This window comes from Narcine bancroftii, chromosome 9 (genome assembly GCF_036971445.1).
Source record: "Narcine bancroftii isolate sNarBan1 chromosome 9, sNarBan1.hap1, whole genome shotgun sequence".
Classification (NCBI taxonomy): domain Eukaryota; kingdom Metazoa; phylum Chordata; class Chondrichthyes; order Torpediniformes; family Narcinidae; genus Narcine; species Narcine bancroftii.
In genome coordinates this window covers 21,325,196-21,352,863 of record NC_091477.1, presented here as the reverse complement: position 1 = coordinate 21,352,863, position 27,668 = coordinate 21,325,196, and the positions used below count along the sequence as shown (strand labels likewise).

The following is a 27,668-nucleotide window of genomic DNA, read 5'->3' as shown; positions in this document are numbered from 1 at the left end:
TCTTTTGTTCACTCTTCATGAAAATCATAGATAATCACAATGTAACTGATTTATCAAATAACACATCCTCTGTTTGTGTATCTGCATCTGTCCCTACTTAAGAATGAATTAAATACAATTGCAGCATTTTCTGAATTGTGCATTATTTTAATGAATTAACATTCATGTACATTTAAATACCATTGTTTTAATCAAATTTCAATGCATTATTCCAAGAGCATCTGCTCGATGAGCAGGAATATGCATTCCACGCTATCAGACATCCGTTTTTATTAGCTATTGACAGACTGGAAAACTCTTTACTTAGACAAGGCTTATGTGAATTGATAAGCCGCTTTGCTTTCTATCCAGAAAGTGAACATAAGGTGTAACAATTATAAACAAATGTCAGTTACTTTACTCAATTTTTACTTCATTGTTCAAAAAATTAGAGAAAAAAAATAAGCTACATTCTCTCTCACTTCATTTGCTGACTAACTTGTTTTTATTGTTGGCTATTTTGAAAAGTAAAGTGTGTCTCCTGGATGTCAATTTTCAGTCTTTGGGTCAGACCTATATCTTACAACTTCATTTGTAAAACTTTGTTTGAGTGTTGCAGTATCTGCTGATCTTGACTTGACACATGGTAAAATGAAACATCGTGAATTGACATCTCTCCAGTTGTGCATTTCACTTGCAAATTCTTGGAATAAAATTTAGTAGATGTGTATAATGGAGCTGCTGATCGACTTGACACTATAGCACAATGTTTGAATCAAACAGCAAATGTGGGAAGAAACAAACCAGCCAGGAAGCACCTGCAGAGAAAGAAACATGAAAAACCAGCTCCCTTTCTCCACCTTCCCAAATATGCTTTCTGACCTAATTTTCTTACCCTTACGTGTCCTCGCTGCCATCCCCAGCCCCAGCATTCCACAATAAGGAGCGATATCTCACGATGTTGTCACTTTGAAAGGGATATAGGTTGAAGCACCAGATTCCTTTGTTCATCAATGTTTCTTATCACTCAACCTAGCATTCACTGTATTTGTCCAATTTCTATTTAACTTCCCAAAATGCATCCGCTCACATTTGTAGGGATTAAATTCCAGCTGCCAATTTTCACCTGAGAAGTGGGAAATATTGCTAAAGACTTCTCCATATTAAGTGCTCTCAAGATTGGGATTCTGATCATAGGTACAAGTCCTATACATCTAGCCAATCATCATTAGGCTTTGTGTTTGTGCTGGTTCGGCAGCAAATAATGAATTTTCTGCCAATCCCCTTCATTTAGACTAAAGAATTGCTGTCATATTGGAAACAATGGGCTCATTCATTTCAACGGAGAAGAAAGATGCAAATGAAATGTTAAGTATTTGTACTTTCCTTTATCGTTGCTTGGAGAATATCAGAATGTTGTTGTTGTCATTCAAACAAATCTGCACTAAAGTTGAATTGAGTTTTCTAAAGTTTATTAATGATATTACACATTTTGTAACAATATTAATATTTGGGGAGAATTTATAAGATTTAGAGTAGGTCACATACATACACACATTTTAAAACATATCTTGTTTGAAAGACTGAAGAAACATGACAGAATCTCTTGGAGAATGTAAGCACCTTTCACAAGTAGGTGTTAATTGAACTTACATCATAAAATACTTGACCATTGTCTTTCCAGAGTCATGCTGTCTATCAGTACCCTTTCTGCAAAGTGCTCACAGAATGGTCAATTCTGGGTTTTGTTTACCTAAGATAACAACTTGAGCAGAAGGAAGAACTCCTGTTGTTTGCTGGAGAAGGTGGGGATTTTGTAAGTCACATGAACAACTTTTCACTGGAGTGGCAGTTGGAAAAGAGAGAGAGTCGAGTTAACAGCTCAGTCAGTCAGTGTGTGGGACACTGACAAGTAACTGAAAAGTGCAAGCCAGGAAAAACTGTTTGAAACTGATGAAAGCAAATTCCAGAGCAGTAGATGGCTGAAAGTGCTATCTGTCTGATGTTCCTCTTGAAATAGAGGAAGGATTGGAACTCTGTGGTAGTTTGAAGAAAGAGGTTACCATCTAGAAGACCCTGATGGGGCAAGTTTCATCAGCGAGACCCTGAGGAGACTAGTGGTGGTACCTCAGTTATGGAAATCCTGGAACAACAAATATCTCTCTCTGCAAACCCTACAAGAACCTTCCTGAGCAGTAAACATTTACCTTTCAAGTACTAAGCCTGGTGAACTTTATATATGTTAAATTCTGTGCACAGTATGGTGATTGCCTGCAACCAGAGAACTTGGAAGAAGGAGAAGTGAGATTGAACTGTGAACCAAAGAACTTTCCTTAAATCCACACACACACACACACACACACACACACACACACACACACACACACACACACACACACACACACACACACACACACACGTGCACTTAGAATGAGAAGGGGGTAATTTGGGTTAGTATATATAGTATAAGTAAAGAGTTAAGTTAAAGTTTGATTCTATTTTCATGTTTGAAGTTGATTAAAAATAAGTTTTGTTTTGAAAGCCACTTTTCTTGGTAAATGTCTATTGCTGCTGGGTTTTGGGGTCCTTTGGGCTCGTAACATTTTGTTAACGTTATCAGTTGCTGTACATTCTTACAAGCCATTTAACATTATTAGATGGTGCTAAAACTTTTAGATGGTCAATAAAAATTATCAGAACATTCTAATTCCTTCCATTTTGTAGAACAAAGAAATGAAAACTACACATCTTGATCTCTCTAGCAAACAAAGAAAAGCTTTAACCTTGAAGCAAAGACATTACTAGGAGAGAGCAAAAAATATGTAAACAACATCTTGAAAGCCTCAAACAGTATTTGCTTGCAAGCATGAAATCCATTTTAACCCTTACAATTAACATATTTTTAAAATTTATTAATTAATGGTTTGTTTCTGGATAAACTGATCTTACTTAATAACCTTTCATTGTTTTTAAGCATTTAATTATTATTGTTTTAATTTTGAATTTTGTTTCAACTTGCCTCTTTATTGATTTTTGTAAGAGAACTAAAGTGAGGAGGTTTAGGGAAGGTGAAGCACAACATATTGACAGGTTTGACAGTTGGTTAAGTCCATGACCGTTAGTTAGCAGGCAGCCAAGGTATTTTGGAATGGACAAGGCTTGTTGTGGCATGACATTTGCCATGACAGATTATTCAGCAGTACAAGACAAAACAGTTAGCCTGTAGCCCTCTATTTTTCTTATATCTATCTAAGGGTCTTTTCAATGCCACTATTATATCAGCTCCTACCACCACCCCCAGCAGTGTGTTCCAGCATTCACCACTCTCTCTGTGGGTGGGGGGGGGGGAAATAACCTCTGGCTTCTCCCCTAAACTCTCTTCCACTCACCTTAAACTGATGTCCTTTGGTATTGGTAATTGCAGCACCAATCACCAATCATCCAGGATGCACACCACCCAGCACATACCCTGTTCTCACCATCAGGAAAGATGTCTGGGTGCAACAAGATTAGCACCACCAGGTTCGGGAACAGCTGCTACCCCTTCACCATCAGAGTCCTCAATGACAAACTCAGTCAGGGAAGGGCTCTTACTTTTGCACCTTATTGATTTAATTTTCTCTCTCTTTGTGTTGCAGTTTGTTTATATTTCTTTACTTGTTTACATGTGTACATTGAGTCAGTTTTTTTAAACACTCCCAATAAGTGGTAATTCTGCCTCACCCACGGAATAAAGTTTCTCAGGATTGTACGTGATGTCAGGTATGTACTCTGACAATAAATGTGAAATCTGCCACCCTGAGATGCAGAGTTTTGCCATTTACAACTAAAAACAGTACTTACCAGCAAGCCAACACAAATTGGGTGGCAAATTCTAAGTTTTCTTTATTTATTCAAGTGATTTAGGCTTCATAGCCTGAGTCAGTATTTAATTTCCCACTCCTCCTTGTCCTCGAGAAAGTGGCGAATTCCTGCAGATTGGTACTTACCATGTCATTGGGTGAGTATGTTATTACTGGCAGCACATTCTTGTCTAATATTTAAACAGAAATTTAAAAAATTTCATTTGTGTTTTTAAAAATTTAGACATAGTAACATGCTATTTTGGCCATGAGTCCATGCCACCCAATTTACACCCAATTTAACCTACATGCCTGGTACACTTCAAATGGTGGGAGGAAACTGGAGCCCTCGGGAAAAACCACGCAGTTATGGGAAGAACGTACAAACTCCTTACAAACAGCACAGGATTCTAACCTCAGTCCTGATCGCTGACGCTGTAGAGGCATTGTGCTAACCACTACACCAACTGTGCCACCCTAATATCTCTCTGGCATCAAATTTTATTTGGTAGCATTTTTGTAATGAACCTTTGGAAGTTTTACAACATTATTGGTAATGCATATACAGTAAAATTCTTGTTATCCAGAATTCAAGCAACCGGCAAAAAAAATTGCTGAAAATAAATAGGTAAAACGTACAAGTTTAAATCTGGCGCATCCATTCACATTCACATAACACACAATTTCAATCAACCAGAAAATTCACTTAACCAACATCTACATAGGGGCCAGACACTGTGGTTTTACTGTATCACAAATGCAAGCAAGTTGGTGACCAGGTTTCATATTTTTCATTTTAATTTAGACATACAGCACAGTAACAGGTCATTTCAGCCCATGAGCCCATGCTGCAACCCTCAGCGCATTTTGAAGAGTAGGAGGAAATTGCGGTCTTGGGAAAAACCCACGCAGACACGGGAAGAATGTAAAAACTCCTTACAGACAGCGCCGGATTTGAACCCAATTCCTGATTGCTGGCGTCGTAAGGTGTTGTGCTAATTGCTACGCCAATCGTGCTTCCCCAGACCAGTTCTTTAATCCAAGCTTTTGCGTTTCCAGCAGTATGTCAGAAGCCTGGTCCATCCATCTATGCTTTGTCTGACAGAGCTATTGAGGACTAATTGGATGTCATGCAGCTGGATGTGTCGCAATGGCCTGGATCCTTCATGATTTGCATTGTACAGCCACTCACCTTAACCAGCTTATAAATCGAGGCAGCCAAAACTTTTCATTGAATCCATTACAAATAATCTCTTGTGTTAAGCATTTTGTACTCATCCTTCTTCCTCATTTGAAGGATTTTGATTGTGACGCATGTTCAGCATCTTGTACCGAGAAAGATGAATATGTATTTCTATTCAGGTATACGCATATTCTCAGTGATTTGCTGTACTGCACTTTTAATTTAACATCTTGGAGGTAAGAAGCTTGTTTTGTGGCATTACTACTGTTCTACTGTATCAGAAAGACTACTTAAACATTGGGATAAATAATTGGATTAATTTTATCAGTCACATGCATGCCACATCATCAAAGCCACATTGTAATTATGTATCATGTGTACATTTTAGCTTTAGTGTCATTTCATCACATCGTGTCTGAAAAAGATAGGTTTGTGAACATAAGAAAATATCAAACTGTATGTTTTTCTAGACAGCATCAGAGAAATATGTTGATGATTCTTTTTCTTCCACTGATGTTAGTTGGCCTGCTGAGTTTATATGTTTACAGATTCTAGCATTTACAGTTTCTCATGATTCCTGAGGTAATTTTATTTCTGTGGGTACCGTATTTTAACAGCTATCATCAGGAAATAACTTTTTAATAGCAATAATTCATAAAACTGAATGAGGAAGGCACATTGTTCATTTATTGCATGGCCTTGATTTGTTGACAGTCTCTGTCTTCATTACTTGGTGTTCAGCATAAAATATATTTGGCAAACCTAAGTAGCTTCCCGCAGGAAATTGGCCATCAATACAAAACACCCCTGCACCCCTTTATCACACTCAAGTCGGCAATCTCAGAGCTGCTTGTGTGCATATAGTAAAGATTCAGCCACTCTCTACCCATAAAACATAACTTTAAATAACTCCTGCAAATTCAACCTTTCACAGGAGCCCAAGATATCAATGATATGGCCTCAAAGTAAAATATAATTGACAATCACTGTTTAAAGTAATTCCCATCTGTAACACAGTGTTCAATCAAAGGATTATAATGTAATTGACCACAGTTGGCCAAATGGGGTTCACGCATGGGACCGTGACAGAGAAATATTGAAGAGTGGGTAGCAGAGTTGAGGTGACATGAAATGGTGGCAGGAAGAAGAGATAGAAGGGAAGGGCCTGCATGGATTTGATTTAATAAAATGTAAAGAATGCAGAAAAAAATAGATTTTTGCCTTGAACTATAGTTGCAGGAAATTCAATGTATAAAGGCAAGGTGAGGTTAGTAAATGTATTTCTTGGTTATAATCTAAAATCTTCCCTATTTCCTCTGATAGATTGAAAATGTATACAGACTACATTTTTATGATTTAAAAATTGCAATATAAGTAAACCACTGTGTCAACAAATATATCCACACTAATATCTCCAGAAAGTGAGTCTTCTGAAACTCTGATGGATGGTGACATCAATTCCTGGAGCTTCTGCTTCTTTGATACTTTATCAAGTAAATATATCCACCACTAAGAGACTGTCTGGACTCCCCGTTTAATGAGAATATTACAACTCTGTGTTAGAGTGCTCTTTTGGCATTCTGGATAAAGGGATTTTTCGATGGTCTATCCTGATGGCTCAAGCCTGAAGCAGTTCTCACAAAGTAAAATTTCATCATGATTCCCAGAACTGTGTGTTCTTATTTTATTCTCAAGTTCTGCCATGTAACTATTTGAACATACTGATCAGATTTAAGTAATCTATCTGACTTATTTTGGACATCTAAGGTTTTCAAGTAACATAATTGTGTTGGCTAACATTCAAGTTAAAGCAAAAATGTTCATGGAATGGTTTGATTCAGCCACGAAGTTTTGAAGTTGTATTTTCCCACAGCTCTTTAATATTCCAATGTCTCAGAAGCTTGGTGACGTATTTAGAATGTTCATTGGACCAGCAGTTTTTTAAAATTTTGATTTCATTTCTCCTATATATTAAAAAAACTTGTACCTAAATTTCTTAGTTGAAAATAATGAAAACTTAATACCTAGTGATTTTTTTTTTTAATTCCCCCTCCCCCAACAACCCAATAGAAAATAAGGGAAAGAAAAGAAAGAAAACATATGGATAGCATTTATAAAAACTTACTAAAGCTATCAAATAAAATCTAGTATTTCTTAATTTTCTTGATTTTTAGAAGTTGGAAAGTTCAAGGACCAGCAATATTGAGGGAACTTGTTTTCATGTTGTGTGGGATCTCCTTCTACTGAGTTTATTTCTACAATAACTTATTAACATCATCAGGCGGGTATATTCCTTCATCCTTAGAGTGATATTGTAAAGTTAATAAGCTCAGTGATATCAATTCATTTCAGAATTATCTTTCAATAAAGGGCTTAAAATGTCACTCCAGTGTGATGCTTTGTGATCCAGGGTTGAACATATTGGTGGAGTACAGCACAAAATCTCTGAGTAAGGCTCAAGAATCCAGTAAATTCACGGCTGCCTAATTTCCACATCTGTTTTATATTGAGTTTAAGTTGTCAAACAGAGAATATTTCACAAAAAGTTCAAACATGTTAAACTTATTTAATTCAGTAGTCCTATGTCTATAACCCATTGTAATACATTTCAGAATTTCATTAACTACTAATGTAAGGTCATTGAAAGTCAAATGAAGGCATCACACTCATGGCTACGTGTAGTAATGCGATGGGGTTTAGATTTAGGGATTACTTATAGTATGTGAGTGGGAAATAAAGGTTAGAATCACTGCTCTCGGAGAGCAGCAGCACAACTTGGACGAGTGAGGAGAGAATGTGGCTCAAGTGGTGAGAGGGGAAGAGAACGAGGAGAGAACACTGCTCAAGTGGGGAGAAGATGTGGCCCAAAGAGTGTCGAGATCCAGTGGGGGCAAGGAGAGTTGGGGCCTGTCAAGGCTAGAGGGCGAAGGGACCTGGGGCTGAACTCTGTGGCCCGGTAGGAAGGAGGAAAGAAGCGAGATGGCAGTGAGGAGAAGGTGGTGCCGAAGGGAGAGAAGCTGAAGCGATGCCAGGGAGTGGCCGAGCTGGGCCCAAGGGAGGAGCAGGTGATGGGAAGCCCCCAGCAGCTGAGCTGGGCTAGAAGAAGGCATGGTAGAGGCTGGCGGGGTGGGCCTCTTTTTTGTTTTCATGCGCAATCAATGGCCATATTCATTACCCATAATCGCCTATGCAGCTGGAACCAACCTGCATTTCCCAGAGCGGTTCTAGCTGCATGGGGGATTATGTGTAAAGATGTCCATTGCTCATTGAGCCAGCTTCAATGAGGCATCCCTCCTTAAAAAGGGTTTGTTTTACCCGCATCTGCATCACCACCATTTTAATTCCATAATCCAGAATAATCTGAATACCGAGAACTGTCTGGTCCAAAGGATCTCAAATAAAAAGATAAGCACCAGTACTACCTTAAGTAATCCCTTACTAACCACAGAACATCTATGGCATAGGGATTACTTAAGGTGGTATGTGAGTGGAAAGAAAAAGTTTTAAAACCACTTGTATACAGTATGAAAGCCACAACATAAAAATAAGTATTTATTTTATTTTCAATATTCCTAGGATCATTTTGTGTCTTCTTGACTACCAGCCAATTGAATTTACTGTATAGGATATCAAGATATTTTCATCCTTCTGGATGCATCAAAGAACATCAAAAGCACTGGTTCTGTAGTTAGAATGGTCTTCAGTCATCCTCATTCTTCATCATGGCTGGCTGTTCACTTCAATTCACATTTGTCGTGTACCAATTTTGTCAGGTACATTGTTTTGGAAGACAGGATTGGTATGAATTTACCAATGAAATCGATCATTCCCAGAACTCTCAATACGCCTTTTTTTTGTCAGAGTGTCTGGCCATCTCTAAAATTACTTTCTCCTTACTCTTGTCTGCCTCTGACAGTTCATCTCCCAGGAAGGTGATTTCCCTCACACCAAACTGACATTTTTTTCTGTTTAACTTTAATTCATACTTCTGGATGCGTGGTAGCACTTTGATGAGCCTTTCATTGTGTTGTTTCTGTGTGGATCCCCATAGGATCATGTCATCCATGTACACACGTACCAATTTATGCCTTCTATGATGTGTTCCATTGTCCTGTGGAACACTTCCAGGGCTGAGGAAATTCCAGAAGGCACCCTCAGACAGCAATATCGGCCAAACGGTGTATTAAACGTACAGTATTTTGTGCTATCGTCATGCGGTCTTATTTGCCAAAAGCATCCAATTTAGTGAAAAACTTTTCACTGGCCACCTCACTTGTAATTTCATCACTGATTGGAATCTGATAATGTTTGTCCCTTGCAGCAACCTCTCTCTCACTTTCTTATCAATAATCCTGAACACAATTTGATCACTGATCATTGAATCTTGCAGCAGTCTGAAATTGCATGTTCTTGCTTTTAATTTCATCCATTAAAAAAAAAGTATCAAAAGTATCTCCCTGGAATTGTGTGCACGAGCGAAACACGTACCTCTCGAATGTTTAATTTTTTGGTGAACAGTGTTCACTAAACATTTCAATAACTTTGTCAAATATGCTCTCGTCAGTTTCCTCGGCAAAAACAAATGTGTTGAAAACTTCTAGTGCTTGAAGTCCCACCATGGTAAGTAGCAGTGCAATCTTTCGTGCATCAGGTTTGCTATCGAGTCCAGTGGCTTGCAGGTACAGCATAAATTGTTGTTTGAACAGCCTCCATTCATGGTGGCTACTTCCAGCCCAATTTATAGTGTCAGGAGCCTTTACATTCTGCATGTTTTCTGCTGCTATCGACTGATTCTCAATCTGTGCACTCCTGGTGTTTCTTCCACTCCTGGTAGCATGTGATGTTTCTGTTATTGTATTGAAGAAACTTGGGTTCTTTTATAACAACTATTCGCTACAGCACTCGTGACCTTATGGCGGCATCCATTTTGAATCTACTCCTAGCTGCAATAACTCATCTAGTTGTCAGGACTCTCTCTAGCATTACAAGTAGGAGTCTAGGTTCAAACTGAAATCAACAGGCATTGAGGGGAAAACATTCTACTGGTTGGAGTCAGCTCCCTCCCACAAAGCAAGAAGGTTATTGTTGTTGGGATTCTCAAGGCATTATCTATGACCTAACTACTTCTAGCTGCATCATTAATGACCTTTCTTTCATCATGGGGATCACTGCTTGGGCTGTTCGCTGGTGATTTCACAAACTCCTCTGCAAGTGAAATAGTCCACACTTGATCGCAACAAAACCAAGCAATTATTCAGGCACAAGATGAAAAGTGTTACATAACAACTACACCATAAAGTGCCACTTGGTGTCTAATCATCGTTTTTCATCTTAGAAGACTGTAGCATCATTGAGTTATCAGCATCTGTGATTCACAATTGACCAGAAACTAAGCATGATGTCCTTCAAGGCCTAGTTTTCCTGTGGTGATTCGTATATTGACATCTCAAAGCTTTTTTTAACCAAGGTAGAAGTGGTAACTGTAATGAAATAGTTCCACTTTCCCAAATGATTGCTCCTCCAACAACACCCAATCACCTTTCATGATCCTCTAGCCCACTTACTCAGCTTCTCATCTACCACTACAGATTTCTATTCCCTCCACAATTGTTACACCATGACTCCATCAATGCTCCAAACTTGATCACTATTCCAATCTGACAGTAGCTCCCAAACCAGCAACATATCTCACCCTAAGAATCAGAAGAGTGATGGCACATGGGAACACTGCCACTCACACTTTTCCCTCCAAGCCACACAATATCTTGACCTGGAAATAAATTTTTAGTTCCTTCACCATCACTGTCAAAATTTTGGTGCTCTTACCGCAAGAAAGATTTAGGGTGCACTTGTACCAATTTTTCAGGATCTATGTGGGATGTGCAATCGATGATGGACTTGTCAGAGAAATCATATCATGAAAAATGAAGAAATTAATAAAAACACTTATTTAAAAATTATGTGTCTGCAGCTCATAATTTTCTGACCATAAAATTGAATTGAAGGAAAATTATTGATACTCTCCACCCCTGGCTTCAGTTTGTACAGCTAGAATAATAAAATCAGCTCAATACTGCAAGTAATCGCTCATGTAAACTTCATTTTATTGGTCTCGCACGGTTACTCACATCTTTTCTTACAATGACTTTAATCCATTCAGGTGTTGCATAACAGGCAGTAAAATTGGAACAAATTGGTCAATGCATTGAAGTTGCAAAACTATGGAACTCAGTTGAACATTCTCCTTTCTTGTATACAGTAATTGTATCTGTAGACAAAGAGAATGTCAGACTTCTTTCTTCATGAAAATGAGCAGTGTTCAATCCTTTTTAATGCTTTTTAAAATGAAAGAAGTTTAAATGCTATCTACAAATTTGGCAGTGACACCATGGTTGTCGGCAGAATTGCAGACACCATTGAGGAAGTGTACAGGAGGGGATTGTGGACTTCAGGAGGATGTCAGGACAATATGACCCAGTCCTCATCGAGGGCTCAGCTGTGGAGAAGGTCAATAACATCAAATTCCTGGATTTCATCATCTCTGAGGATCTGTACTGAAGTTTCCATGTTGATGCAATCAGAAAGAAGCTTTGCCAGTAGCTATACTTTGTGAGGAGTTTGAGGAGATGCGAAAACTTCTATGGAGGTACCAATGAGGACAAACAAATGTCCAGAGGTTTGTTAACTCAGGCTGCAACATCGTGGGCACCAGTCTTCACTCCATCGAGGATATCTACAAGAGGCGGTGTCTTAAGGAAGCAGCCTCTATCCTCAAAGACTCCCACCATCCAGGCCATCACTCTGCTACCATTGCAGGAAAAAGGCACAGGAGGCTGTGGATAAGCATGTAGTGGCACAGGAACAGCTTCTTTTTCTCTCTGCCATCAGATACTTGAATGAATAATGAACCACAGACACCACGTTTCTTTGACTTTTCCTTTTTCTTGTGTTAATTTTATTTATTTTGTAAGGTGGTTTATATAAATGTTTGCACTGGGATGCTGCCACAAACTGTGTATCGTGACATGTTCATGACAATAGATTCTGATTCTAAATATTAAGCAAATCTTTGGAAAATTGAAGTACAATAAATAGTTTTTGCGGTACCATAAATCCATCAACTATTTTCATTTAATACAAATTACATCATTAAATCAAAGAGGTAAATGTTGAAATTATGTGAATGAATAAATTGCAGTTATTCAGAAATTCAGGCCCTCAATCGTTCTCAATTATTTTTAGCAGCTGAGATCAGGATGGCATGGTAGGGTAGCGCTATTTCAGCACAAGCCACCTGGCTTCGATTATGGCCCTGTCTGTGAAGTGTTTGCATGTTCCCCTGTGATTGTGTGGATTTCTTCCAGGTGCTCCAGTTTCCTTCCACCCTTCAACATATACCAGAGGTGGAATTGGGCTGCATGGGCTGGAAAGGGCCTGTTTACATGTTGTATGCAGTATGTCTGCTGTAGATGGACTGTAGTCTCCTGACATTCTAATGTCCTCAGTCACGTTTGAACTGTCTAACATTTAAGAGAAAAAAATATCTTGATCAATTAAAACTAGCATGAATGTTATGTGTTGTGGTTTGGAGGTCTGAAACTAGACAATGCGGAAAATCTAGCAGAAACGTGACAGCATCAGTATCTGATAAATAATGAGATTTATTATCTACTAAAGGACATATTTGTCAGGATTCAAATGAGATGGTTAAGGGGATTTTACCCAGATCAAATCCATCTGTTAATCAGAAACATGATGTCACATCAAAAGAACACTTTATGTTCAGTTGATTGGATTTCTTTTTTTCCTTGGCACGATCAAACAATATTATCCAAGGCAGTGAAACTCATTTGAATCTTCATCTTGTATCTCATTCTAATTATGGATTAATCCAACAGTCCATTTCTCATGCATGCTTTCCAGTTCATTATCAGGCAGATTCTTTTTACAAGTATTTTAAGACCAGAGAAACACAACTCCCATAGAATATTACACCACAGAAAAAAGCCCCTTTGGCCCTTCTAGCCTGTGCTGATCATTTTTCTGCCTCGTCCCACTGACTTGCACCCAGTCCATAGTTCTCCATAAATCTCCCATCTCTGTACCTTTCCAAATTATCCTTAAATGTTAAAATTGACCCCTCATTCACCACTTCAGCTGGCAGCTCATTTCGCACTCCCAACACTCTCTGTATGAAGAAGTTTCCCCTTATGTTCCTTCTAAACATTTCCCCTTTCACCCTTGACCCATGTCCTCTGGTTTCTATCTCACCTACCATCAGTGGGAAAAGCCTACCTACATTTACCCTGTCTATCCCTCTTGTAATTTTAAATACCTTTATCAGATCTCCACTCATTCTTCTATGCTTCAGGGAATAAAGTCCTAACCTGTTTAATCTTTTCCTTTAATTCCATTCCTGAACTCCAGGCAACTTCCAAGTAAATCTTCTCTGCACTCTTTCCTGTAGTTAGGTGACCAAAACTGCACCCAATACTCCAAATTTGGCCTCACCAGTGTCATATACAACTTCACCATAACATCCCAACTCCTGTACTCAATACTTTGATCTAGGGCCAATATGCCCAAAGCTCTCTTTACACATTTTCTCTTCTCATTGCTGTCTTAATGGATTCTTGTTTGTACTTCTATTTGCCTATTTAAAATTTCTGTTTCTTTCTTTGTTTCATGAATAAATACTTCTATCTTTTCCAATTTTTCATTCTACTTCAATGCGTTGATAGTAAAATGGCTGTTCAGTGTACTTTGCAGCAATGTTCTGCAATGTCAGTCAGAAAAATACAAAAAATTCAATACACATTCTTAATTCAAGGATCAAGTAATTTCATCAGAAAATCCAGCAAGACGATTGTCATTCAAAAGTACTTCACTGCATTCTATTCCTATTGTTTCTGAGATGAAAAGAATATTTTTCTTTTTCATGGACCAGATGTGAACATCATTGGCAAGGCCAGGGAGGAGAGTCTATCCTTAACTTCTGTTAAAATAGTGAAGATAGCTTTCAATTCTGGTACTCGATGTGGTGGAGATGTACAGTTCTGTTTGGCATGGAGCTGAAGGAGTTTGCCACAATTACAGTGAAATTACAATGACTTCGTTGCTTTATGGCAGCAAAATTGCAGTAAATTACAGTTCCAAAAATATAATATTTAAAAATAAATAGTGAAAAAAGAGAAAAAATGAGGTAGTGTCTATAGGTTCATTGTCCATTCAGAAATACGATGGCAGAGGAGAAAAAGCTGTATTTGTAATGTTGCGTGTGCATCTTCAGACTCCTGCTCCACCTTCCTGAGAGTAGCAGTGAAAAAAAGGCATGGCTGAGGTGTTGTGTTATTGATGATAGAAGCTGTTTTCTTGAGACTCTAAGAAGTTTGTGCCTTCTCCCCTTGTCTGCTCGAGTTGCCCTCCAGGTGCTCTGCTTTTCTCCCACCATTCAAAAAACAGACCAGAGTTGTCGATTAATTGGGCAGCGCAGGTTCATGGGCTAAAAGGGCCTGTGACCATGTTGTTTGCCTAAATTTAAATTTAAATGGCAAATTCCAGTCTTTTGATGTGATAGATTCTGTGGTGGTAATACCATAAAATGTTGGGGCATGAAGTGGTTTGTTAGCCCTTTGTTGGAAGTAGTCATTAGCTGGCATTTATCTGGCATAAACAAAAACCTCCAGTCACGCATCCAAACTGATTTCTTAATCCAGTGTTTCTGCATTTGGGATCAGGGTGCCAGAAAAAAAATTTAGTGGGGGGTATTGGGGTAATTGGGGCGGTGTGGATGCTTGGAAAATCGTTCAGAGGGGTCGGGGAGGCGGGACAGGGGGTTATAATACCTCTGCGCCGGACAAGCTCTATACCTCTCCACCCAGTCCCGTGGATGTCACAGTGTTGAGGCAGCGGGAGAGGATGGGTAACATCGACCAGGTTTCCACTGCTGCAGGAGCATACGAAAAGGAAGTACCTGTCCTTGCGCCATGCTGCAACCCTGGGGTCTCAGTGCATGGGCTGGCAGTCTCCAGGACCCTTGGCTGCAGGGACGGTCCTTCAAATCACATTGACCACTGGGCTTGAGGCTACCTCAGGAGCGGCTTGGAGAGGTCACCAAATTTGGTGAGAAATCTCAGAGTAGGCACGGGCTGTGGCGAAGATCCACGCTTTGTTCCAAGGTTACCAGATCAGGAAATTATTAAGGAGCATTGGCAAGTACCCGGAGGTTGAGGAGGGAGGCAGATCCGGGGACAATCTAGGGAAGTATCCACAGATGCTGTCAGAGAACAACCCTGAGAATGTCCACCTGCATATGAGAGCAGTGTGGGATCTCAGAGCCGGAGAGCGCACCTCAAGGCTGAGGGACCAGCAATTTGGATCAAGCGCAATATTTACTACAACCCTCGCAAAGTGACTATACATGTGAAGGTGTTGGTGGCAGATCTGCTGAGATAAGTACCTTATAAGCATTGTCAAAGCACATCGCCAGTTAGAGATGAATGGGGAGATCGGCACTGTCCCTAGAATAAAAAAGATAACAGCCTACAAATACACCAGGTTGGAGGGGGGGGGTTTTGGGTGGGTCACAATACCTTATTTTTGGGGGGGAAATGCCCATGAATTCCACCTCCCCCCCCCCCTTGGCGCTGCTGACCCTGTGTGGGTTAAAATCAGAAAATGCTGGGCAAGCTCAGCAGGTTATGAAACATCTGTGTTTTTAAAAAAAAAATCCCAGGTCAAACTCTTTTGTCAGGACAGGGAAAGAAACAACTTAACTTTTACGTTTGGCTTCTTACAGAAGTCAAATGTGAGTTCTCAGGCATATTTCCATGCCTCCAATTAGACCAGGTCCCCATCACTAAACATCAGGTCATTGTCTCTCAGTGAGTTACTGGCCTCAGTTCAGTGGGAGCATTTCCCACTATAGATTCTAGCTTTGCGGTGCCCCAATCCTGCACTGCCTGCTTCTGATTCATGCTCAAGGTCCAACTTAAAACAATTTTTTTTTCTCCATTTTTGATGAAAGTTCATTAACCTGAAACATTAACTCTGTTTCATTTCTCACCGATGCTGAATGTTACCAGCACTCTCTTGCTTTGCAACAGATTCCCAGCATCTGCTTTTTGTATCTGCATTTCTGTCTGGGGGTACAGAAGAATTTAGAGTCTGGAGTTATAATGCTATTGACATTGAATATGCCTCAGTGTTTATTCTTCCTTCTGACTGATGATGCAACAAAGTTATTGATGAAGCAACAAAAATTATTCTCAAATTTGACCAATATAATTCTAGTGATTTATGATCAATTGAGGTAGTGCCAGCAATGCTGTAAATTATTCCTCGATAGGATTTATCTGTTGAAAGAAATTTATTGTCATGCTGCAGTAAAGATTGTTGATTATCTGCACATTTGTTTCACCAAACAAAAGATGTATTTCAGAAGCTGTGAGTTACATACTAACACACTTTTTTTCAAAACTCCGACGCATGTATAAAATAGTTTGACTTAACCTGTGGAAAATAGGTCTGTAAATGGTTGGAACAGTGGCACGTGAAATGTGTACAGTGGAAAATAGGTCTGTAAATGGTTGGGACGGTGACACGTGAAATGTGTACAGTATTAAAAGTAGAAATCCTTGGAGAATGAACTTAGGATGCATTATGGCCTTGAATAAATATTTTTAAAAGTTTAAAAAAAAAATAAGCACACATAATTCCTCATTGATTGCCTCCTCCTGAGCAACAGATCATCACAGAGTCAGTCATCAACCAATTCAATTTGTGCTCACGAAGCCAGCTCCAGTGACAGCAGAACCGAGCACAGATGCCAAAGGCAAGGGTGAAGAAATTGCAACTGGATTCAGGGAATAATCCATCCTCCAAGGTCCCTAAATCATGAGCGAACAGAGAATTGATGGAGGCATTCCCTGGACACCAAACCGAAGAGACCACTGGCTTTGACAATTTCCTGACTGTATCTCCTTGAGCTAACCAACTTGTAGTGCTGCTACATTGGCCTTTATGCAACAAGGTGAAAATGCCAAAATTTATCCTCCAGAAAAAAAAACTTCTCTGCACGTACTCTCAAACTGCAACATAGGCAGTACTATCCAGTGCCAATCACTTATCAATAATTGCTCAATGCTGCTGTTGACAGGTTCTTCCTGGCATTAATGAGGTATCAAGAAAAGAATGTCTGAGTTTCAAAGGTAAGGTGAAAGTGTCCACCCTTCAAATGGTCCCATTTGATCAATTACAAAATTGAACTGAGGAAATGCAACAAAAGGAAGATGGTTTTGTTTATTGCAAGCCAACTATCAATAGACATTGGGCTAAGTCACCTGCCTAGATGGTGGAAAGATTTTAGTAAGTTTCAAGATGAGCCAGTTTTCCCAGACATCTGGCAACTGTTTGTACAGAATGTTTTTTTTTTGGTTTGTATGTTAAGAACAGAAGACCATAAGAGATAGGAGCAAGACTATCGAACCTGCTCCACCATTCAATGAGATCATGGCTGATCTGATGATAGGCTCATCTCCACTAATTTTCATACTTATCTTAAATATATTAACTGAGGTGGCCTCCACTGCCTCAACAGGCAGCAAATTCCACAGTTCCACCAGTCTGTGGGAAAAGCAATTACACACCTTCCTCTTTTTGATCATTTTAATCATGAACCTGATCTAGGAGTTGTTCTCTCTGCAAAATATCAGATCATACACTATGAGTACTGTACTTGATATTGATCCTATTACCACAAACATGAATACACAATCCAACTACAATCATTGAATGATTTTGGACATTGGAAATCCTCCTGTTGGCCCAGCATCCAGATAATAAAATCACACCATTTATTTTTAGAATATATTTATCACGATAAAACTAAACTAATTTAAACAATGAGGTCTGTTATTACTTCAGTTCTGTTGCAATATCTGCAATACATATTCATTCCAAAAATGAAATAAGAATTTGTTGTGTTGGTACACAATTTAAATACATGCTGTCAATAAATGTTCTTCATGATGGATATTTATGGATAGGGAGGATTAGATGGATATGTATCAATTGGAAGCATATGGGGCCAGGAGTTCAGGAAGAAGGATAGAATACTGTGCATCCCTGAGGAACATTATTTGTGGAAAAGATCTTGGGTGTGGCGAAGTTGTCAGTGGTTTGTAGAGTAAGGGGAAAAATCTAAAGAGTATGAGGACTGGCAGAGAATGAAGACCAACTGCAAGGGGATATTTCTGTCAGTCTTCCTGAACTTCTTCCCAACTGCTAGTCAGCAACAACACTGGAGAATAATTAAGTCACTGTTTCAGGTGGGTGACCTTTCATAAGAAAAAGAAAACATTAGAAAGCAAACATGTTTTAAGTTGTAGAGATGGGGAAAGAATGGAGACAGCAAGCAGAATGTTTATGATCATGTGAGGACCTGAACTGGATTCCTAATAATGACACATGCCTTTTCAAGCTCTCTTGAAGTTATAATTAACATATAAAGTTGGCAACATCCCCGAAATTGAAGTAATGATGTACAGAGGTATTTGAGTCAGAAAAGTTACTGTTCCACTCTGGATTACACCATTGCATTATGTTGAAAAATACTGAATTTAAATTACAGAATTCACAGAATAGTCATGGCACAGAATGAAGCCATTTGGGTTGTTGATTCCATTACTAGCTCCACATCCAGCTAGTCCCAATGCCACACTTTCTCCCCATAGCCATCACTTATTTAACTTTTAGTTAAATATCGGAATGCAAATGCCTCGAGCTGGGACTCAGGTTATTTTGCTTGCTTCAATTTGTCGCAAGGTATTTTGCAAATATTTGAGGAACACACACAAAAAAAGAACCCTTTTTGATTTTCTTTCATGTATTTGCATAATTCATGCTCAATTATATTGCTGTTTCTGTTTCTTGTCTAAATCAGGACCATCAATATTCTTTTACCAGCCTTTTTAATGCTTGTATTTATTATATATAATAGTATTATTTATGGAGGGATGCAGGCAGTGGAGTCTCATTTATTTCAAATTGATCTTGCATCTAAAAGGTGCAATATTGTTTCATGCCATTTTTTTGGGGGGCGATGTGATTGAAAATATCTGAAGTATATTTTATTATTCACATTCAGAAGCTGGTATGTTAAGGTATTATTAAATGTCTCTTGTCAAAATTATCACAAAATGTTGATCACTTCACTTTTGCTTTATTCTTAGTATTGCTTCTGTAATGTGCTGCTGTTGGTTATTTTTCTTTTTAATCATATCTATTCACATTGCTTTTCATCTGTTCCTCAGGCACCACATCCTAATGGAAATTGAACATCAGTATTTTTCTCCTAAACAATTTTAAGGAAAGGCTTTTTTTGTGCCTGGCTTTGTAATGGATCAGCTTCAAAAGATAGTTGGCTAAAAGAGAGTGATTTTCTTTCAGTATTTTATCTATCTTTTTTTTCCCCCTGAAGAATAAAAATAGATTTGAGACAGAAAGGATTCATGACAGGACATGGCTATTTGGGGGGAATGCTGGTGGTGGGATGGATTTGTAACATGGTGCATTATTGATTTGGGTTTTGGTCATTCAGTAATAGATTAAAACCACAAATCTGTTGATAAGCAGTTTAGAAGAGATTGATAGTATGATTTGGTGGAAGATGTCAAACACATCATTTGGCTTTTATGCTAAGCACACATAAAAACCAAATTCCATTGCAAATAGTCAAGATTGAAATTTATTTGGGATTTAAAGCTCTACTATTTTTAATTTTATAAAACAATAATGGCATGTAATTATTTATATGCTCTCAAATTTGTTTTGTTTTTAGATCAAACATTAGAGTGAAAAATATTGGATCTTCTAATCATGCATTTTGCTTCCAGCCAGAATAATTTTAAGGCCAAAACTAAAAGTTTACTTATGTCACAGAAATGTACTGTTTTAATCAGCATTGTTTGCAACCTGGCTATACAGAGATAAACTCAGGTATGATGTTGTTAAATTGTTCTATAATGTCTTTAAGTTCTGCTTTTACAGTTTCCTTTATAGATACTCTATTATTCTTAGAAAACTTGGTATTTCACACGTGGCAATAAATAAGAGCAGCCATTGTTCACATAACAATTCTAAAATGCAAGTTTAACTAGTTGATGTTTAAATGAAAGATGAAGGTGAGCAAACAGAAGTAGTCGTTGCTTTCAGTTCAAGTATTTTGGGCACCAGTTCGCTGGTGATTTTTCAGGTTGGTGACATCACCATTATTGCAGATGTATTTCAAAACTGATCCAGACACTGACTCAATCCAGAAAGTTTAAAGGAGACAGTAAACTCTCATACTTAATCTAATGAAGTCAAGTCCATGCAAGTACACCAATGTTCAGTTTTGATGAAAGGCTCTGGCCTGAAACTTTGATAATTGTTTTTCTCCCACCGATGCTTTTTGACGTCCTGAGTTCCTCCAGCGGGTTGGTTTTTTGCTCAATATTGAAAAGATACGTTTAAACAGATAAACTCAGTACCTAACCTCGCCCCTTTACGACTATTCTCACTTCTGTTCTTCCTTGGAAGGAAAAAGGTTCCCTGGCTTTTATAGGAGCAATCACAGATGACATAAAGAAAAATAAATTTTGGTTGTACTTCTGCATACAGGAAGTTTATAAAATGTTGTTGCCCATATCTGATTTGTATAATGGAGTAGAAAGATTTACTGATTGTATATCTTAATGCAGTGGGACTCACCTTTTTATTTCTACTCACATACCACCTCAGGTAATCCCTTACTAACGTAGGATGCCAAAGGTGCTCTGTGGTTAGAAAGAGATTACTTAAGGTAGTATGTGAGTGGAAAAAAAAGGTTACGTACCACTGCGCAAGATCAAATTCAAAGAAGCCACGGTTCAGTATTCCATGTGCTTAAACAACTGGCTGGGTATGAAGTGCGAATGCAGCCCATTATGATACCAGCTCTCCTCAAAGATTTTGCAAAAGCATGTCATTCAACAAATCCGGTTGATCAGAACTCATCAAACAAAGCATGTCATGAGTGTTCAAGACAATGCAGAAATTAAAAACAAATTCCAATATCTGGGTCTGCATTTGCCATTTGCTGCACTTTGCAAGACACTTAGCCACAGATGGAAGTGAACATCTGAAATTTGAAAATCTAGGCACTGGCTGATAATGGTGCAATTTTCAATGTTTTGAGCAAACTCAGCAAGGAAAGGCTTTGATATTTTATTATGATAAAACTTTTTTTGGGTCTTTTTTGGCAAGATCATCATAAATAATATTCAACTCTGAGAAGGATAACATTCAATGTCGCCTCTAGTAACCTCTGGGATTTCACAAGCATGTGTTCATTACATTATAGAGGTCACAGAGGCAGTATCTGCAGCTACCCCATCTTCTCCAGAGGAAAGTTTGATTATGTAAGCATGAATGCCAGGTTCAAAGTAATGACAATGAGTGAAATCAAAAACTGTAACAGAACAGAATGTTGGCAAATGACAACAATTCAGTCACAGACATACAACTTATGTCAAAGAAACTGCACCCTCTTGTGCTATTGCAGATAAACTACAAGATATGCACAAAGTTCACAATGGACTCACAAATTACACCTACTTCAGATCTTGTGGTCCAAAAAATGCATTATATCTATTATCTATATCTATAGATATCTAGATCTATAGATATTTGTTGCTCATTGGACACAAACTGATTCACTCCGATTGGCCACTTCGGTGTCCTGCCGAGGAAACTTGCCCCATCGGGGTTTTCCAAATGATGAAGAGGTTTTGCAAACGAGACTCTTGGAGTTTGCCAAGGTGGAATAATGGAAGAATTCAGCTACTGAAGTTGGAATTCGAGGGCCAAACCCATTGGGACCATTGCCTGAAGAGGGCGCACAAACTCAGTGAATCGGTGCGGACTCGAAAGGCCAATGTGGCCTGTTTCTGCTCCGTAAATGGTTATATGGTTATATATATTTAATGTTATCAAGATATTGCAAATGCCAAACAACTGATAAGTTTTACAGGGATAGATTATTTGGTAGAACATGAATTCATTGATGCATATACTGCATACTTATGAGCTAACATGCCCAAACCTACAGGAATCAATGCAAATGTCAGGGTTATACAATGGACCATAAGTTATTGTTAGTGTGAATATCATTTATTCATTCAGGTGATCGCATATTTGATGACAGTCAATGTTCAATTATGGAAATTGTTAATTGTACATTAATGATTAATGAAGGTCATTATTCTAATACTTGATCACCTTTTTAATGTCGTTTGGTGTTGAACAAACAGTGAGGTTGTACATTAACATACATCAGTTCAGTCAGGGTTGAAAACTTCAGGATCCTTGCTACCAACTTATCTTTCATACATTGCAAAGTCCCACTTCACTACCTACATTCTGGCGTAAAGTGATCAGATTTATATGATGGAATCATGGAAGCAAAAAACGATTGCTTTTTACAAAATTACAGAAGGACAACAGATTCAGCATTAAGAACATTTATTATGGCACTAATTTTTTTTAGCATCTTCCAGCTATACCCCAATGCCTACAGGGAGTAAAGAAAATAACATGAATGCAAATTCAGATGAAAAAAAGCACAAAATTCAAGTCGATGTCATTGCAACCCAGGGATAAAGTTCTTGTGAAATACAATTACTATTTAGGCAAGCAAGAAATTCCATTTTGCCTGCAGTAATTTTAAGTGACTACAATAAAAAGATCCATCATTATAGCATCATATGCTTCACTAAGTTTCACATGAAACCCAAAAGTGTTCATTATTACTGAAGCAGAACTGGATAACCGAAAGATCACAAATTAAACGGATCACTCCCAGTTGAGACAACAGACAACACCCTCACATGAGCAAATCTCAATGTGTTTTGCATCATATCAAGAGAAGCTTCCATGGCATTGAAAAAGCTTCAGAACAAACTGATAAAACACGTCGATCTATAATTTCAGAATTGATTTGGGAAAATACTCCAATCTTGGCATTCCCGGTGAAGGTTTGAGGCTCAAATCATTGATTGCCTATTGCTTTCCATGGATGCAGCATGACCTGTTAAGTTCCGCCAGCACTTCTGTGTATTACACAAATACAAAACTTTCTTTTTAACATTGGGAGGGATAGATTGTTTGCTGTCTTGTTAAAGCTATGCCATGAACAGTGAAATAAATACAGAAATGAACAAGAGAATTATGCAGAAGGCAGAGGCATTAAATCATTAAATACAGAATTGGCCACATTGTTGGCTGTGCTCTCAAGAAAGACAAACTCACCAATAGCATGCTCACAAATGTCTAGTTTAAGTTTTGTTACATTTACTCAGCTCCAAATCTCTCTCCAACCTTGATTCAAACATGGACTGAAAGAGCTGAAATCCAGAAGTGAGGTGACAGTGATTGCCTTCACAACAGCTTAAATATCTTGTACTTTGCTCAAAAGGATGATTAACAATCCTTCTCATGGCCCATATAATTTCTGGAATCCAAGCGAATATTTTGCATGTCTAAGTGAGATCAAGCTGTCCTGAACAATCTAATTAAGGGATTCTGTCCCCCTAATACAAGACAAAATGTATGATTGCACTGTTCTTGAAGCCAGCTCACAAGTTTTCTTTGCTTTAGCTGCTTTCAGGTGCTTGGACGCAAATTATGCGCCGGCAGACGCGGCTGGGACATTCAGGTGGCTGCGGAGAGCCGCCTTTCCGTCATCTGAACGTGCCGGCTGATGGAGGGCTGCGTCTGAGCGAACGCCGGCTCCTGTGGACTGTGGCCATAGTCCCACAGCTGCTTTCAGGTGCAACGGGGGATTCTCCGAGCCGGAGGGCTAGGTAAGTGCTCCTCCTGGCTGGGTTCTCCACTTTCAGGTGGCCACCCGACAACCACATTGGGGTAGAATAGGCAGCTTTACAATCGGGTGTTCTGGCCACTGGAAAGTGGCTATTGTTTCCTTGATCATGAAGGTGAGCAGAAATAGCAGGCAGTTACTCCTCTCACAAAGGGGATTGCAAAGAGACAACCAAGCTTTGTTATGAGAAAAGAAACAGAAGGGATTGGCAGGGAATGAAATTTGAACATTGGAAGAAATAAAATGGGTTAATATACTCTGATTCTAAAACAATATGGTATTTTTCTTTCTCATATTTACTCTGAGGCATTGATACTAAAATCTAAATAAAACTGCAAACAAAAATGGAGTTTGTTAGGGTATTGGTCCAAAAGACTGTATCTTCTTCAGCAACAAATTTTCTTCCACCATATAGTAAAATCTAGGGATTTCCATTGATTATTGCACAGATTTCAATTCCTTTTATAACTCATTGGAAAATGTGGAGGTGCATATATGCTCAGAAAGGGCCAGGCAGTGGCCTTCTCTAATCTATCTGTCATACCTATTAGATACAATGGCAATTCCATCACTGTTCCCCTTCACCAACAAAATGTTGAAGGCCACCATCAACCAGAAGTTCAAATGGACCCACTTCAAAATTTACCTACCACAAAATACTGTAGAAACAAGGGCAGGCCATAAGCAAGATTTTCTGCAAAGAACAACTCATCATCTCCAAGGAACAAGATTTAGAAATCCCCTCAGGTCTGACAAATAGAAAATAAAAAGGAAAAAAAATCTTACCAGACTTTTTAACTCCTTAGGCATCACCCTCAATACTAATCCAAAGATCAATATTTTCTCTTTTATTGAAAGATTAAAGTGGTCAACACCCTCCACATTGGTCAGTCAAACACAAATCAAGTCACTGAATTAATGCTACTTTATAGGAAGATCTGTGGGAATGACACAGGTAACAGAAGGGGTGCTATTTAAATTCTTTCACTTTCAGCTCGTTGAAGTCACAAGAGAGGATCAACATTCTTTTTTTTTTTTTTTTTTTTTTTTTTTTTTTTTTTTTTTTTTTTTTTTAATAATTTTTTTTCTTTAATTTTTTTAAGTTTTTTACACTATGAACCACACTGACCAAAATACACACAAACATTTCCCTCTTGAATATACACAGTGTCATTTTCTCCCCTTTTCCTTCCCTCCCTCCTTCACCCCCCCTCCCCACCCACTCAACGTTCAACATATACGATACATTAAACCCATTAAACAATGACATCACATAATGAAAATAATCAAGAAAATTGTGTCATCTACTTTTACATACTGGTCAGTTCATTTTGTCTTCTTCTCCTTCTGTCATTTTAGGTGGTGGAGGTCTGTGGTAGGACTTCTCTGTTGTGTTCCATGTACGGTTCCCAAATTTGTTCAAATACTGTGATGTTATTTCTTAAATTATATGTTAATTTTTTTCCAATGGAATACAATTATTCATTTTTGTGTACCATTGCTGTATTCTCAGGCTATCTTCTAATTTCTTTTTTTTTTTTTTTTTTTTTTTTTTTTTTTTTTTTTTTTTTTTTTTAAATTTTTTTATTTTTAACATTCTTTTTTTGACTAATATTGTATCATTAGCTCAAGAAGAAGAATTAAAGGCACCTGTAACTATGAGCATGAAGTTATCAAAATTAGACCAAGTCTCTGAGCTCTATTTATTGATTTACCTTGCTTCTTAAAGCGTGCATTGTTGACCAATGATTAGCAGCTGGTCACTGCAGCCCAGATTTTGTTGAGTGGGGCCCACTGCCCTCTCCCTCCACCGATGAGGCCTTCATTTTGAACTGGCCCTACCACCGCAAGCTTCCTCTGACATGATCAACTCACATGAGTGAGCCAGAACATGCCCCAGTCATGAACTGCTTTGAATGACACAATCTCACTTTTGTCTTCTATTATAGATCTCAGGCTTTTCCAAGCTCTGAGCAAGTAAATAAAAGACAATCAATTAAAAATTAAATCATCTAAAATATTTAGGAAAACTTAATTTTTTTTGGTAAACACTGAAATAACTCGTACTCTTTATGTATTCCTGACAGTCCCATCACCTTCATTCAAATGAATACACACTTGCATCTTGCACCTTGTGAATTGTGTAAAATTTGTGAACAGGTTCTCCAGTCTGAATGTTGGGGATTGGACTCCATGCTGAATCTCGGTTTCTGGCTGAATGCCACATTTTGTTTGTTAACCCTCCAATGAAGCAGTTCGGACATCCAGTTCTATACTTGATCAATGGATTTTTTTTGGACAAATTAATTACACCTTTGTTGAAATGGTTCCCTGAATGCATCCATACAGACTTCTGCGATAGGATTAGCAATTAGCAGCGAACCACAAACATTGACCTCTGAAGAAAGTTCAGACCTACTTAGTGCAGCTCCCCCACTGGGAACACAGTGAGAGGTCCACTCTATGCACCATTGCAAGTCTTGTATGTGATCAAGTTTTCCCAACTATAGGAGCACCATACAGAGATGGTAGAATGTGGAGAACAGAATCAAACAACTATGCTCAAAACATGTAGAAATACTCCTGTTCTTTTCTCTAATGATGTCAATTTTTTTTTGTCAGAAACTTTCTGTGATGCGCTGTTAGACAGAATCAGACACACACAAGGTAAAAACTGTACAACAGGCTTTAATGCACAAAGACTTCCACAGAGCCAGCCTGGCTATGGCTGCAGCAACTCTGAGTGAGGCCTCAGGAAGCCGGCACAGGCTTATATCCCGGAGGGTGATTGACACCCGACCAGGTGGGGCTTGATCCATTCAGGTCGACTGATTGACAGCCGGCCAGGTATTCTCCTGTCCCCTTACACTCCTGCAGGTACAGAGGTTGCCCCCTGCAGTAGGCCAGTAGTGTACCACCACACTTTTAAAACATTAAAAACCAATATATATTTATAAATAATTTTAATTCAAAAATAAGTAAAAGAACATAATTGTACTCACTCACTTGTAACCCACAATGTTTAAAAAATTTAAAAAAACATACTGTAACCTACCTTAATCGATCACAACTACTCCCCTCCATTGATATCAATGAATAAGTTACCTATCACGACACAGGAGTCTTTCAGCCCATCACATCCATGCTGACCTATGAGGTTCAATCCCATTTGTCCCAATCTGTATGTCCTTATTTCCCTGTTGTCTTGCAACTTAGTCTTACATAACAGCACTAATGCTGTGCATCTTGTCTCTCTGCTTCAGGCCTTATTTGATGGAGATTGTCCATGTGGATTCTCCATTCTAAGTATATACTGTAAGGGATTAAGGAAATCACAAAAGCTGACCTCAATTTAATGTGTTCCAGCAGAAATCATTAAGAAGCTACCAGTACATGGAGAAACATCAGGAAATACATGGGTACCTGTGGAATATTTCCCTCACAATCAAGGCCATGTTTGCAGAATAAATGAAGGTTGCAAAATTTGCTCACTGTTTATAAGTTAAAATATGAAAATTATTTGTTTAAAGTTATTTAGCTTGTGTATAACCCATTTTACTTGTTTCATTTTACTTTGGTAAAAGTTCCACAGGAACTGGTAGATGCTGGATAAGTTAATTTCCTGGTTGTTTGAGATGGCATGTGTATGAATGGAGAACTAACGGTGAGGCAAATCAATTTTAAACTTGCATTTTTTTATCCATTTATTTTTTGCAATTTGTTTTTGCCAGTTGCTTGAATTCTGCATAACTGGGATTTTACTGTA

General features: G+C 38.4%; 1 protein-coding gene and 1 long non-coding RNA gene across 30 annotated transcripts in view; one reads left to right on the top strand and one right to left on the bottom strand.

Moving 5' to 3' along the window:
• Positions 1–27,668, top strand: part of LOC138743264 (follistatin-related protein 5-like) — a 795,256-nt gene that overhangs the window by 226,877 nt on the left and 540,711 nt on the right. For 26 of the 27 annotated variants that reach the window (XR_011344764.1, XM_069898295.1, XM_069898291.1 and 23 more), the window contains 4 exons: positions 19,844–20,001; positions 23,680–23,885; positions 27,272–27,376; positions 27,487–27,566. The gene's annotated coding sequence lies outside the window, so the exon portion shown is untranslated. Of the gene's footprint in view, positions 1–19,843; positions 20,002–23,679; positions 23,886–27,271; positions 27,567–27,668 lie in introns of all 27 variants that reach the window. The other variant, XM_069898282.1, reaches the window with a different exon arrangement.
• Positions 1–27,668, bottom strand: part of LOC138743267 (uncharacterized) — a 40,729-nt gene that overhangs the window by 9,092 nt on the left and 3,969 nt on the right. Inside the window, exon 2 of one of the 3 annotated variants that reach the window (XR_011344766.1) lies at positions 24,553–24,651. The exons of the other annotated variants lie outside the window; for them this stretch is intronic. This is a non-coding gene — a long non-coding RNA (uncharacterized lncRNA). The remainder of the gene's footprint in view (positions 1–24,552; positions 24,652–27,668) is intronic. 3 annotated transcript variants of the gene reach the window in all.